The sequence below is a fragment of the Callospermophilus lateralis genome, chromosome 17 (genome assembly GCF_048772815.1).
Source record: "Callospermophilus lateralis isolate mCalLat2 chromosome 17, mCalLat2.hap1, whole genome shotgun sequence".
Classification (NCBI taxonomy): domain Eukaryota; kingdom Metazoa; phylum Chordata; class Mammalia; order Rodentia; family Sciuridae; genus Callospermophilus; species Callospermophilus lateralis.
Genome location: NC_135321.1, coordinates 7,376,991 through 7,389,005, shown reverse-complemented (window position 1 = coordinate 7,389,005; position 12,015 = coordinate 7,376,991). Strand labels below are relative to the sequence as shown.

Sequence of the window (12,015 nt, the reverse complement as noted above, 5' to 3'; positions counted from 1 at the left end):
GTTCAGTATTTGCAATACTATCTAAGAATTTGGTTTTTATATATTACATCAGGAAATGAGGATCTCTGGGTCTGATATTCTACTTTTCTATACAATATTTCTTGTGATGCATGCAAAACAGCCCTGGGACCCTTAGCAAGTTCTGAGTTTTCTGAGAGCTTCTTTGATTGCGTCCATTGGCCATTTGAGGAAGAACAGGGGAGACTTCACGCAAGTTTTTTAGCACCACCAGGAAAGAAACTTATAATGTATCCCCTATGCCAGTAAGTCCACTGTGATCTTGGGCCAGGGGGAGAATATTTCTTTTCAGAGTTGACTTGAACCTGTGGTTGGCAGTTCTTTGCTAAGGCTCTGCCAGATTCCAATTTTCTCACTGAAGAGCTACAGAGTTCAGTGTTTTTTGCCAAGTCCTGAAGATTGCTCTCTTACAAAAGCATTTCTACTGGAAGAAATTGGAAAAAGAAGAAAGGGCAAGACAGAGCTGACTCCTGGCCCTTCTTCTAATTGAGGATGACAACCAAAACCATTTCAGGTGCATTCAGCTGTCACTCAACAAAACAGAAACTCCCTGCTCTGAGGAAACCAGCACACCACCAACTGAAGGCCTACGCTATTTATGATAATAGTCTGAGTTCTGAGCCAAACCTAACAGCCCTCAAAGGAAGTATAAATAATAATGAAAAAAGGCCCTGACTCATCTGAAAGAAAATGATATGAGAAAAAGTCCACAAAATGCTTTTAAACGGTATTCACATATCCTGACCATTCCAGGAATTCTCCTGTTCAGTTTAAATCAAGGGAAGATTTCACTCTGCAGAACTGGCACTTGCCACCAGGAGCGGTTCATTTCAGAAAGAGCGTCATTTGTGACGACACCCTTCAAGGCGTCGGGGTCTCCAGCTGGGTGGTTGGTTCACAGGGATCCTGAGGTGGACGACTTTTCCTCTTCGTTTTGCCTTCTCATGTACCAGTGCTGACATTGACCCATTAAAACACAAACCATCTCAACACAAGTGGCTGCCTTCTTATCTCTTCTTTATATCATGCTTAGATCACATACTTACTTTTTGAAATTATGTGAGTAGCTAGTTTTCTTCCCTATGAATAGGAGTTCAAAACAGTTAAGGGGACTTACACAATAGTTATCATGAAAGAGAACTGGATCTGATAGGGTTGAGAACTGCTACCACTTGCTTTTAATTTATTAGTAGAAAAAGCTAAAATATACAGAAATGCGTGGACATTTTAGTAATTGATCAAAAAGTCCATATAATGTATTTTTAATCTGATGAATGAATCCAATGGTAATGCAACTAACCCCAAATCCCTGGGTCCTTTTTGTGGTGCTGTGGCTTTCCCTTTGCTAGAACCCATCTAAGAGCCACCTTAAAATTGTAAACAGTAGAAGCAAAGAAGAAATAAATAAAAGCTACAGATTTTTTTCCCCCGAGATTACAGTTAGTCAGAGCTAGACAAATCTGCCTCCTATGAATCAATAAGTCCTATCTATGGCTACATGCCATTTTTTTAAATGAAGAAACTAATTGAAATGGTTCCTTTTGAATATTTAAACTCAGTGTTTGCCATTCTCCCTGGCTCTTTTATCTCATTGTAAATTCTTTCTTTGAATTAGGAATGACTTCCATTTCCTTTCCACCGTCCACACTTCCTTTCAAAGTCTGCAATTTAATGTCCACCTCCATAATTTTAAATATTTTAAAGTCATCATTTTACACTCTCTGTTTTCCTCTAAAATTGCCTTCAGTAATGGCTTCCTAACTCCATTATCTTGGAATTACATTTATCACATTTATGGGTTTGCCTTTTAAAAGCAAAGCAAAACAAAAAGCCATAAAATTGGGGGATTTGAGCCTAATCACAGGATGTGTCCAGCCAGTCCGGCAATTACAAATACACCCTGACGTGCTTCAATCAAGGTGAGGTTTATCACAGTAGGCCGTTCCAGCGCAGAAGCTTATTGCTATAGAATAATAGGAGAACAAAGGATCTTTGCAATTGTATTCAACAGCAAAAACAATTTACTCACTGGTCTAAATTAGGTATCTAAGTGATGCATAGAAATAAATCACCCGTGGCTCCAACAAGCAGGGATAACACCAAGATGGTGATTGGTGATTTCCTTGCAAAATACACTCACAAAACTACAAGCCTGGCTGCATGTTAGAAGAAAGGATTAATTTGGCACATAGCTACTTTAAAAATCACGTAAGATAAACAAAACAAAGCCAATGTTAAATAATAGAATTTAAGAGCATGCCAGCCCTAGGGAATAATTTAGTATGACGTGCACCATCTGTTCATGCCCACTTTCTCTTTCCCGAAATATAGTTTGGACCCTGAAAATGAAATATGTCTTCCTTAAAAAATTGAAAATAAAAAGTAAAAAATAAGCTGTCAGACTAATCTGTATGAAATAAAATGTTTTCCAGAAAGCTATGACTCCAAACATTTATCATCTAAGCAAGAAACGATGATGTGTTTGATTCATAGAGTAATACAAAAAGGATGTTTTCTTAATGTTTAGACAAGAGCTGAACCACAGAATAATACTTTCTGATGAGTCATTGTACTAAAGACCTTATCCTCATCTTTTATGGTGAAAAAAAAAAACATTCATTAGCTAGAATATAAATCCACTAAGTAGAGAAACCAAACTTTTTATCAATTTTTCTAACTCTTTTTTATTTAGGGGATCAAACCCAGGGCCTCATGCATGCTAGGAAAGTGCTCCACCCGTGAGTTACAAGCCCAGCCCCTGAACCCTACCTCTGTTCTTTCGTATGTAAGAACACAGGAGGTTCTTCTCCTTCCTATGGGTGCTTGGTGAGCATTCACCTATTCTCAACGTTGCTTTAAGGGATGTTAAAATAATAATGTGGCCTTCTGAACTCAGTGACATGGTATCCTTGTGGCCTTCTCTGTCATGGCAAGCAGCAGCCCAGAGGCCCTGCCACCAAGATCAAAAGTTGGTCTTCACTCTTCCCTTGACCACTCCTTCCTTTAACTCAACTCTGAGTTGTAGGCCTCTTCTTCATCCCTCCTAGTAACCTCCCATCTCCTGCTGCTCTGCTCTTCCCCTTGAGCAGATCTCACCACCACCTCTCCCCAGGGAGACCACTATTCTCCCCGTGCATGAGCACCTCACTTCCACCTGTCTCCATAACACAGCCAGGGAAATTCCAACAAAATGAACCTGATCCTGTAAGTCTTTAGCTTAAGATCCCGTGCATCCCGAGAACATTCAGGACAGGATCCAAACTTCTAGCATGTGCCCAGAGTCCTAAGGGCCCAGCTTCTCCCCGCTTCAGTTTTGGCTCATGCTCACCAGGCCCCTGGGCTTACTCTCAGATCCTCCCAGGAGACACACTCTTCTCCAGGCCTCTGAACCCCCTCCTGGTACCCCCTCCTCCATGCCCCCATCCTGCTGATCGTCCTTGCCCTGTGGAGTCCCTTAGGGCTCTCAGACAGCTCCTCCAGACGCCGCACACCCCCACACCCCGCTCTGAGCTCCTACCTTAACCTGGACTTCCTCTTCCTTCACAGCGGTCTCCTACTTGGGGTAGGCGTTCCATAGACTCGTGGATGTTTTTAATGAAGCAGAAGGTACATGCTTTCCTGCCCAATTTTAATTTCTCTCGTCTGAGCTCACTTTTCCAAAAACGTTACTTTCATCTCTCTTTCATCATCCAAAACATCAGATATTCCCTGAAATCAGTGTAACTTATTTTTAATGATCATAATTTATATTTAATTCCTCATACAACTTTTTTGGAGGGAGAATCATTGAAAAATATCAAAAATGGAGTCTCCAGCCTAATAATTAATCCACTGATTTCCCTCCATTTAAGGGAGCCAGGGGAAGGCTGGGGAAGGAAGACAGGAGTCGTTCAGATTCACTCTGCAGACGTTCCAAGAGGCTGTGCACTCGAACCTGAAAGAGTCAGGACTGTCAGCCTGATGAACCAGACAACGCCAGGTGACCTTGCGATGCTCCCGGACAATCCCAGCACAGGGAAGGGTGCACCCAACCCAAGGCTGCCCCTACACCCCAGCGGTTTAGTTTTCACACCAAGGTGAGTTAATCCCAATTAAACAACTCAACCCTAGGGGTCTACTGTGAAAAGGCTGTGAGGCAACATTCATGGGCTCTAAAGATGAGCAAGACCTACATAGCCCCACTGTGATGGAGTCCACCTTATGACCATCACTGATTCAGTAAGGGCCTCATCCAAGGGAAGGGCTGAAGGAGATGCTAAGGACAGAGTGGAGAGTGAGACAGACGTGATCCCTGTTTACGCAGGACTCGGGAATGTGTGAGGAGGCCATAAAGGGAGGCCAAAGACCACAGCCAAAGCTGTGCAGTGGACTCTGCGGGGGAACTGAGAGGAGTGATAAGCCAAGCAGAGCAGAGCCATGACCTGGGGCACGGCTGGAGGCTACTGGGAACCGCCTGGGACATCCCAGCATGGACAGAGAAATGGAGTGTCCACAGGACTTGGGGACTGATGAAAAGAAGGCCTGCCCCACTGGTCAAGGACGGGGCTTGATTCCAGAGGGCAGGTTTGGGCAGGATGGTGACCATCTGGGAAGGGTGCACTGTGTGGACAGGCGTAGGGCACAAGCAGAGAGGCACAAGACACTGGAATGCCCACCCATGCCCAGAAGTGGGGAGGTTAGACATGGTCAGGAAATGCTGTCATTACTGGAAGAGGTGGGAGCCAAAGCAAGAGGAAAGATACAGAGAGAGAAACGTCAAACAGAGAAATGTTAAGACTGACCGCAGAAGATGTGTGCATAACCGTGGCTTTAACCGCTGCATCAACCAGTGCTGGGTATGATCCCAGCTAATCCGCCACTTCATTTCTCAAGGATGACCCAAAACTGCCTGTGGGCTCTCTGTTCCGTCTATGTGCAAGGCAAGGAAGTATACTGGACAAACTTGGGCAGCTTCATGATTCCAGAAAAACTCTCAGGGGGCTTTCTTCAAACAGAGGAGAGAACGGAAAAAGAAAAGAGCAACAACAAAAGACCTTTACTACTGTGAAAAGGAATGTTGAAGGTACCGGGAAACAGGCCTTGCACTGGGAGTGTGGCCACATGAGACAGAGCACTTTACTGTCACCATGGTATCTGAAGGATCATCTGGAGGTAGATAAAACCTAACAACGCGCAGTAGCCAACGAAAGCTAATAATGGTATTTTTTAAAGATCTGAAAACAAGATCATCTAAATTTTAAGAAAGTGCATTAACTCTTTTTTCAGAGCCTGGGACTGAGCGCGGAGGCAGTGCCCCACCCTGGAGCTCCCTCCCCAGAAAGCGCATCATCTCAGTGGGGAGGGAAAGGCCCTGGGCAAGGCGCCGTCCACCTTCTGCTGAGCAGCGCAGGGCAGGAGGGAGTCTGGGAGGACGGACAGTTGGTCACGGCCGATTCATGACGACTAGTAAGAAGATGGTGGCTTACTGAACAGCACAATTACTGAATGAGGATTTAAACAATGAGATTATCTCAAAAAAAAGAGTCAATCAGCTACTTCAAGGAATGTGGGCACCAGCTTATCTTCCTCTACTTCTGTTCTTCCTCTTTCTACAAACCAACACTGGGAATGGGGAAACGGAAGAAGGCAGCGGCTATTTGCCCACCGTGGGGAAGCTACCCCCCACCCCCCAGCCCGTTCCTCTCCTGCCTTCACCCTGAGGGAAGCCACCCGGTGGTCTCTACTCTTCACTCGATGAGCCCCCACGGCATGTGGTTTTATATTTATTTATTTATTTATTTATTTATTTATTTATTTATTTATTTATTTATTTATTTATTTTTATTGGTTGTTCAAAACATTACAAAGCTCATGACATATCAACTTTCATACATTTGATTCAAGTGGATTATGAACTCCCATTTTTACCCCAAATACAAATTGCAGTGCAAATTGGTGCGGCCAATATGGAAAGCAGTATGGAGATTCCTGGGAAAGCTGGGAATGGAACCACCATTTGACCAGCTATCGCCCTTCTCGGACTATTCCCTGAAGACCTTAAAAGAGCGTACTCTAGGGATACTGCCACATCAATGATCATAGCAGCATGGCATGTGTTTTGAAACACAGGCACTTCCCACAGAGAATTTCCCCTGCTACCTACAAATGTCCATTCAGATGCGAGGTAAAGGGGAGACTCAACGCAGCAGCGTATGAGACACAATCACATCTTGTCTGGCCAACATGTCCCTTTGTTTTCATATCATTTGAGAAATTTCAACTCTTCTTTTTACTTTCATGACAGGTCTGTCATCTGTATGTCTCCTTTTCCCATTATTACTCATGATTCTTCTTCAAAAGAAAACCAGACTTCACCAGGCACTGTGGCACACGCCTGTAATCCCAGCGACTTGGGAGGCTGGGGCAGGAGGATCTCAAGTTCGAGACCAGCCCAGGCAGTGTACAGTCTCAAAAATAAAAAGGGCTGGGGATGTAGGTCAGTGGGAGAGCACCATGGGTTCAAACCTTAGTACTGCAGAAAACCTTGCTGCATTTCTCTTTGTCTTTATTAGTAGTAGTAGTAGTAGTAGTAGTAGTAGTATATTATTATTGGCTAATTCAAAATAATAATTTTTAAAATATACGAAGTATTACAATGTGATATAAGATGTGACCAACACTCTCCAGGGAAGGTTTTTGTAATCCAAAAATCACCCTACATCTTGGGCACTCTGATCGATAAGTTATTCTCATTTTAAAACTATTGTAAAAAAGAAAAAGTCATGGGCTCGTGAAGTTACCGTCAGTATTTGAATCCAAGACTTTGACTCCATCCCTTAACAGAAAGAGCGAGAGGCTCATTCTACCCCAGGATGCGGTGTCCGTCACAGGGCACACCATGGCTCCTGAACGGACGGCCACAGACTCGCGACCTGGGGGCCTGTGGGTCACCCTGGCGGGCGCCTCCCTTTTCACCTGCACACCAGTGGCCCTCACTGGGGCACAGCAATCGCTCAGTCATTTTAGGAAGCTTGGATCAGTCTCTCCTCCAGAAGGAGGTCCACCCCCCGTGACTCTGGCTGCCAACCTGAACTTCAGTCCCCCTGCGCACAGCCCAGTGGGCTAGAGCCTCGGGGCCTCCTGTCCTGCCGCCCATGCGGAGATCACCATCCCTTGAGGCGGCTGGGCTCCTGTGTGGGCCTCCCCCGCTGCCCTGTGCCTTGGTGCCGACGTCCTCTCTGCCAAGCCTCTCAAAACCCCTGTTCACCCTGAAACCTGCTCGCAAGTGACCGGCGCTGCCTCCTCTGAGGGCACAATCCTCGCCTTCTCGCTTCGCGGCCATCTGTCGGAAGGACATATCTTCTGTGCCGCCCGACTGTGGGTGGCTCCTGGAAGGGTGGCTTCTGAATCAAAGAAGGACACCCTGCTTTCAACTGCCCTCATGCCATCAGTAAGGGGATGTCCCTGCCTCCACAGTGTGCACCCAGGAAAAGCGGCGTGTGCCTGGAGGGGACTCACGGGCACTTCCTGGGTCCCATCACTCTGGGAACATGACCAAGGTGCCTTGCCTGTCGTCACCCAATTTAAGTAACTATACATCAAAGTCAAGGATGCAAATCTACACACTCTGAATGTTCTCCAGTGCCGTTTGGCGAAAGTTGTCTCTGAGGTATTGTTACTTATTCTTAGGCTTTTTACCCTAGAGATTCCTTTCCTCCAGACTTTTGTTATGCTTTGTTTTAGTCTGGATATTTTTTCTTTGAGATATTCTGTTGCTTTTCTGGATTGTTGTTTGTTTGTTTTCATAGAAATTAAAAACACTCCCACTTCCATCTTTGGATCACCACACTTAGGGACCACCAAAAATCTTCAGAGTTGGACACACATGGGCACCTGCTCCCTGTCTCTGTGCTGCCTTGGGACTCTGCCATTGAAGAAGGCCATTGCCAGAGGCAGCCTCTAGACCTGGTACCTCCAGACCCCCACACCAAAATAAGCCTCTTTTCTTTATAATAAAAAAAAAAACTTCACTGTTTTGATTACCCATTGTTACCAGCTTCTTCAAACACAGGAAATCCACTCATGAAAAATGACCAGTTACCATTCAATAAATGAATCACCGAGCCACACACCAAGCAGCAAAACAGAAGGTGTCTAGAATAGAATTGGACAGGTGGCAAATACATTGCAAGATTTTGATTTGTGCTTGGTAAAAAGGATAGCTGTTAGTTTTCAAACATTAATAACAGGCCTGGGATAAGAGGGGGAAAGTCCTCAGTGTCGGGAAGTGAGGCCTGGGCGATTGCTGGAGGTCTCTAATGGGTCAGGCTACGCAGAACATCAGTGATGAGGGGCCTGCGGCCTCCCCGGAGGTGCAGGGTGGACTTCAACTCCCCACTAACCCTAAGCATCCAGGAAACTGTGGGCCGGCCCTTCTGAGGACAGTCAGTGCTGAGAGCAACTCACGGCAAAGGGGCCTTTCACAGTCCACCCAGCTCATCCTCAAACAGCTCTGAAGTGGCCAGAGCAGAGAAAAATGGCACGAGAGCAGTTTTGAAGGGCAGATACAGCTTCAAAATGTTTTTAAAAAGAGTAAAGTGCAGTACGATGTGGAGAGTAGGGTCAGGTTACAGGAAGGCAAGGTTGGGGCTGGGGGCCAGGAGGACTGAGGCTTGGACTGGTTGGAACCTATCCCTCTTCCCAACTCACAGTTTTTCAAGTCTCAGCACCAGCTGCTAAAAAGTCCTTCTCTTTTTATCCCTGCCTTATGCCAACATTCTGGCCTTTTTATCCAAGAACTGGCTGACAGAAATTCATGACTATATCTTCATGAGTACCAGAGGCCTGAAAATCATGACACTTGCAGAAAGGGACAACTTTGGTATAAATGACTTCTCCAATTCAGATGCAGAAAGGTCAGTCAATAGAGATCAACAACAGAGTAGTGAGCTGTCAGAATTCAAAACCACAGACATCACCTAGAGAGGAGAGCTCAGCTCAGAGCTAAGCTGCAGCTCCTACAAAACCTCAAAGTCTTTAAGAGGTGGAAACTAGCCTCTGTGACACACTGCAGACCACCTACCCCAAACCACAAGACTGGAGAGAAGTATTATGTAAAATGGGGCAGACAGAAGAATTAAACGAGGAAAGACTGTAGGCTACTTAAATTACTACCTTCTATCTTGAATCCCTCTCTGAAATAGCCTGGGACTCACCCCATTTAGGTTACATTTGTAACTGTGTGACTGAACCCACAGAAATAAAGTCATGTTGAATTTTACACACATGACGGAGTGGAGCAAATACACACATCAAACCCTCTGAAGTACCTGCCGCCATCAAATGACTACAGGCACCTCTGACTAGGAAGGCAAAGTCGAAAGAGTTCATTGGAAATTTTTGCAAAGTTACAAATGGAAACTATAATAAAATGCAAATATTCTGGTTAAACAATAAAAAGTATAGTTAAAAAGGCAAAAAAATCCCAAAAGAAACCCCCAGAATACTGAAAAACATATTTTGAAAGTCCAGGGACATATTTTCTAGCAGATCTAAAGGGCTGGGTGCTTTAAATAAAACCCTTCACGGCTACATGGCAAAGTCAAAGTGCCACAGTGAGATGGCGGTGTCACCAGAAACTGCAAAAGAATGTTCAAATGGGAAGAGTCATAGGCCCAGAATTGCCAATGAGCAACAAGCCAAAAGAGAATCTGAAAAATATCCGTGAAAGACACTCAGGTGAATGATAAAGAGTTTTCCCACATATCAAGGAGACAAAATGAGTGAAAGAAACTTGATAGCTTTTGAAAACAGTGTAGACCACAGCAATGTTTCAGTGAATAAAGAGAGACTGACAAGGGCATTTAGTGAATTATTTGTTCTCCTCTTTGTGAAGGAAACTATTAGAGAATCCCCAAATTCCCATTAGAACCACTAACGTACATTGCTCGAAAGAAATGAGGAGCCCTTGATCTAACTTAGAAAATGGGCAAGATCCTCTTGCCAGAAACAGGCAACCTCCTGTTTATTTGAAAGAGGCACAACTGGGATTTGCAAACAGACACCATGTTTCAGAACAAGTATCTTTTTCAACGGGTGCCATCCAATTGGGAGCTCTAGACAGGCCAGAAAGTTTCACCCACTTCATCTAGAAAACCGGGGGTATGTTCTGGCAGTCAGAACATCTCGAATACAATACAGTTTGGGGAGTGCATCACGATCTTGCAAGGAAAAACAACACCTAACCACTTTCTTAGAATTTCCTTGGAGACGGCAAAGGAGAACCCCATGACATTCCTCAGATTTTCAGATACTTTTCTCCAACTTTTACTCACAGGTATCCAAAGCCATATTTCCCTCTCCAGACTGGTTCCCTCCCATTTCTCAGCACTGTAGAGGAACTGATGTCATTCTGAACTTCTCTTCCCTTACCCGATACTCCAATCAGTCTTGGGGTCCTTCAATCTGATTTATAATTTTTTTTCTCAAATGTGTACTCTGTCCCCACCATTCCATCCTGGCCCAAATCATCTTCTCTCCTACCTTATTTCTCAAATAGACACCTCCCCACTGGTTGTATTCCAGTCTTGTTCACATTTGAACAAGGCCATCAATCTGATAACCCCCTGATGTTCAAAACCCCTCTGTAAACGTGATGTGCTGAACACGTTACCCCTCGGGGGAACGCTTTTCACCTCCTGGGAGATACACACAGCAGGCTGCTCTGTTCCACTTGAGTGTGAATGGAATCAGCACCTTCCTCGGGTCCCATCAGGGTTGATGCTGATGATTCTCTTGCTGCTTTGTTGAGTGTGTCTTGGAAGTGTCAAGCACTGTGCCCACCAAGTGAGTATGACATATTTGATAGCATCAAGCCCAGACAACAAGTTTCTGAGTTAGTGAAGAGGGCTGTCGTAACAAGGTTCCACGCTTACTTTTTCCACAATCCTGGAGGTTGGAAGCCCAAACTCAAGGCTCCCTGAAACTGTTTTCCTTGGAGGGCTTCCCTTTGGCTCACGGGAAACCATCCTCTCCACGTCTTCCTGGTTTTCTCTCTGTGCCCCAGAGACATAGGACAGCCATGCAGTTGTCTTAGGCCCACCCTAATGACTTCATTTTAACCTAATTACCTCTTTTAAGACCTTACCCCCAAAAAGTCACATTCTGAAATACAACAAGTTGGACCTTCAACATATGATTTTGTGGGGACACAATTCACCCCCCGCCACAGCCTCCTGACTCGATTTCCCTTTGTCTCCTTTGCATCTGATCCCCCTTCTAGACTCCTGCCTGAGTACACTTTCCAAATCGCAACTCACTTGCCCAGTCAAGTTCCCTAATAGCGCCCCACTGCCTAAAGAATAAGTCAAAACAGCTGTGGCACAAAAAAAATGTCACTAGAGGGAACCCGAGTTCACACCCATCCTGCTGCAAAGGAAACGCAGCTAAGTAAGAACGTGGGCTTGCCATGCACACGCGGTTCCAAACCCAGGGTTCTCAATCTCCCCTCTTCAAACAAAAATTTGGAGCTTCTTCCAAATTTCTTCTATTTACCCCTCCAAGGTCACTACCTGGCAGCGATGACCACGAAACAAACTTCCACTCAAGCTTTCTGAAGCCTCAGATTTCCAAGCACACCAGACTCCCGTCGCCCTTCATGCTCACGTCCCCCACCCAGCAGGACTGTCCCCTGGGCTGACAGCACAACCCCCTTTAACCCAGGAAGTTCTAATCTCCTTTCTCTTGAGTAAACTCAAGAGTCTTCGGGTCTCTGAAGCTTCCTGAAAGCCCCTTCCTTCCTCCCAGCACCGTCCTTCCAAGACACACACACACACACACACACACTCACACACACACACACACACTCACACACACTCACACACACACACTCACACACACACTCACACACACACTCACACACACACTCACACACCCACACTCACACACTCACACTCACACTCACACTCACACACATACTCACACACACACTCACACACACACTCACACACCCACACTCAC

The 12,015-nt window shown here is 45.3% G+C and overlaps 1 protein-coding gene across 1 annotated transcript in view; it reads right to left on the bottom strand.

Moving 5' to 3' along the window:
• Cd226 (CD226 molecule) overlaps positions 1-12,015 on the bottom strand; it is a 59,581-nt gene that overhangs the window by 35,940 nt on the left and 11,626 nt on the right. The gene's annotated exons all lie outside the window — the stretch shown is intronic.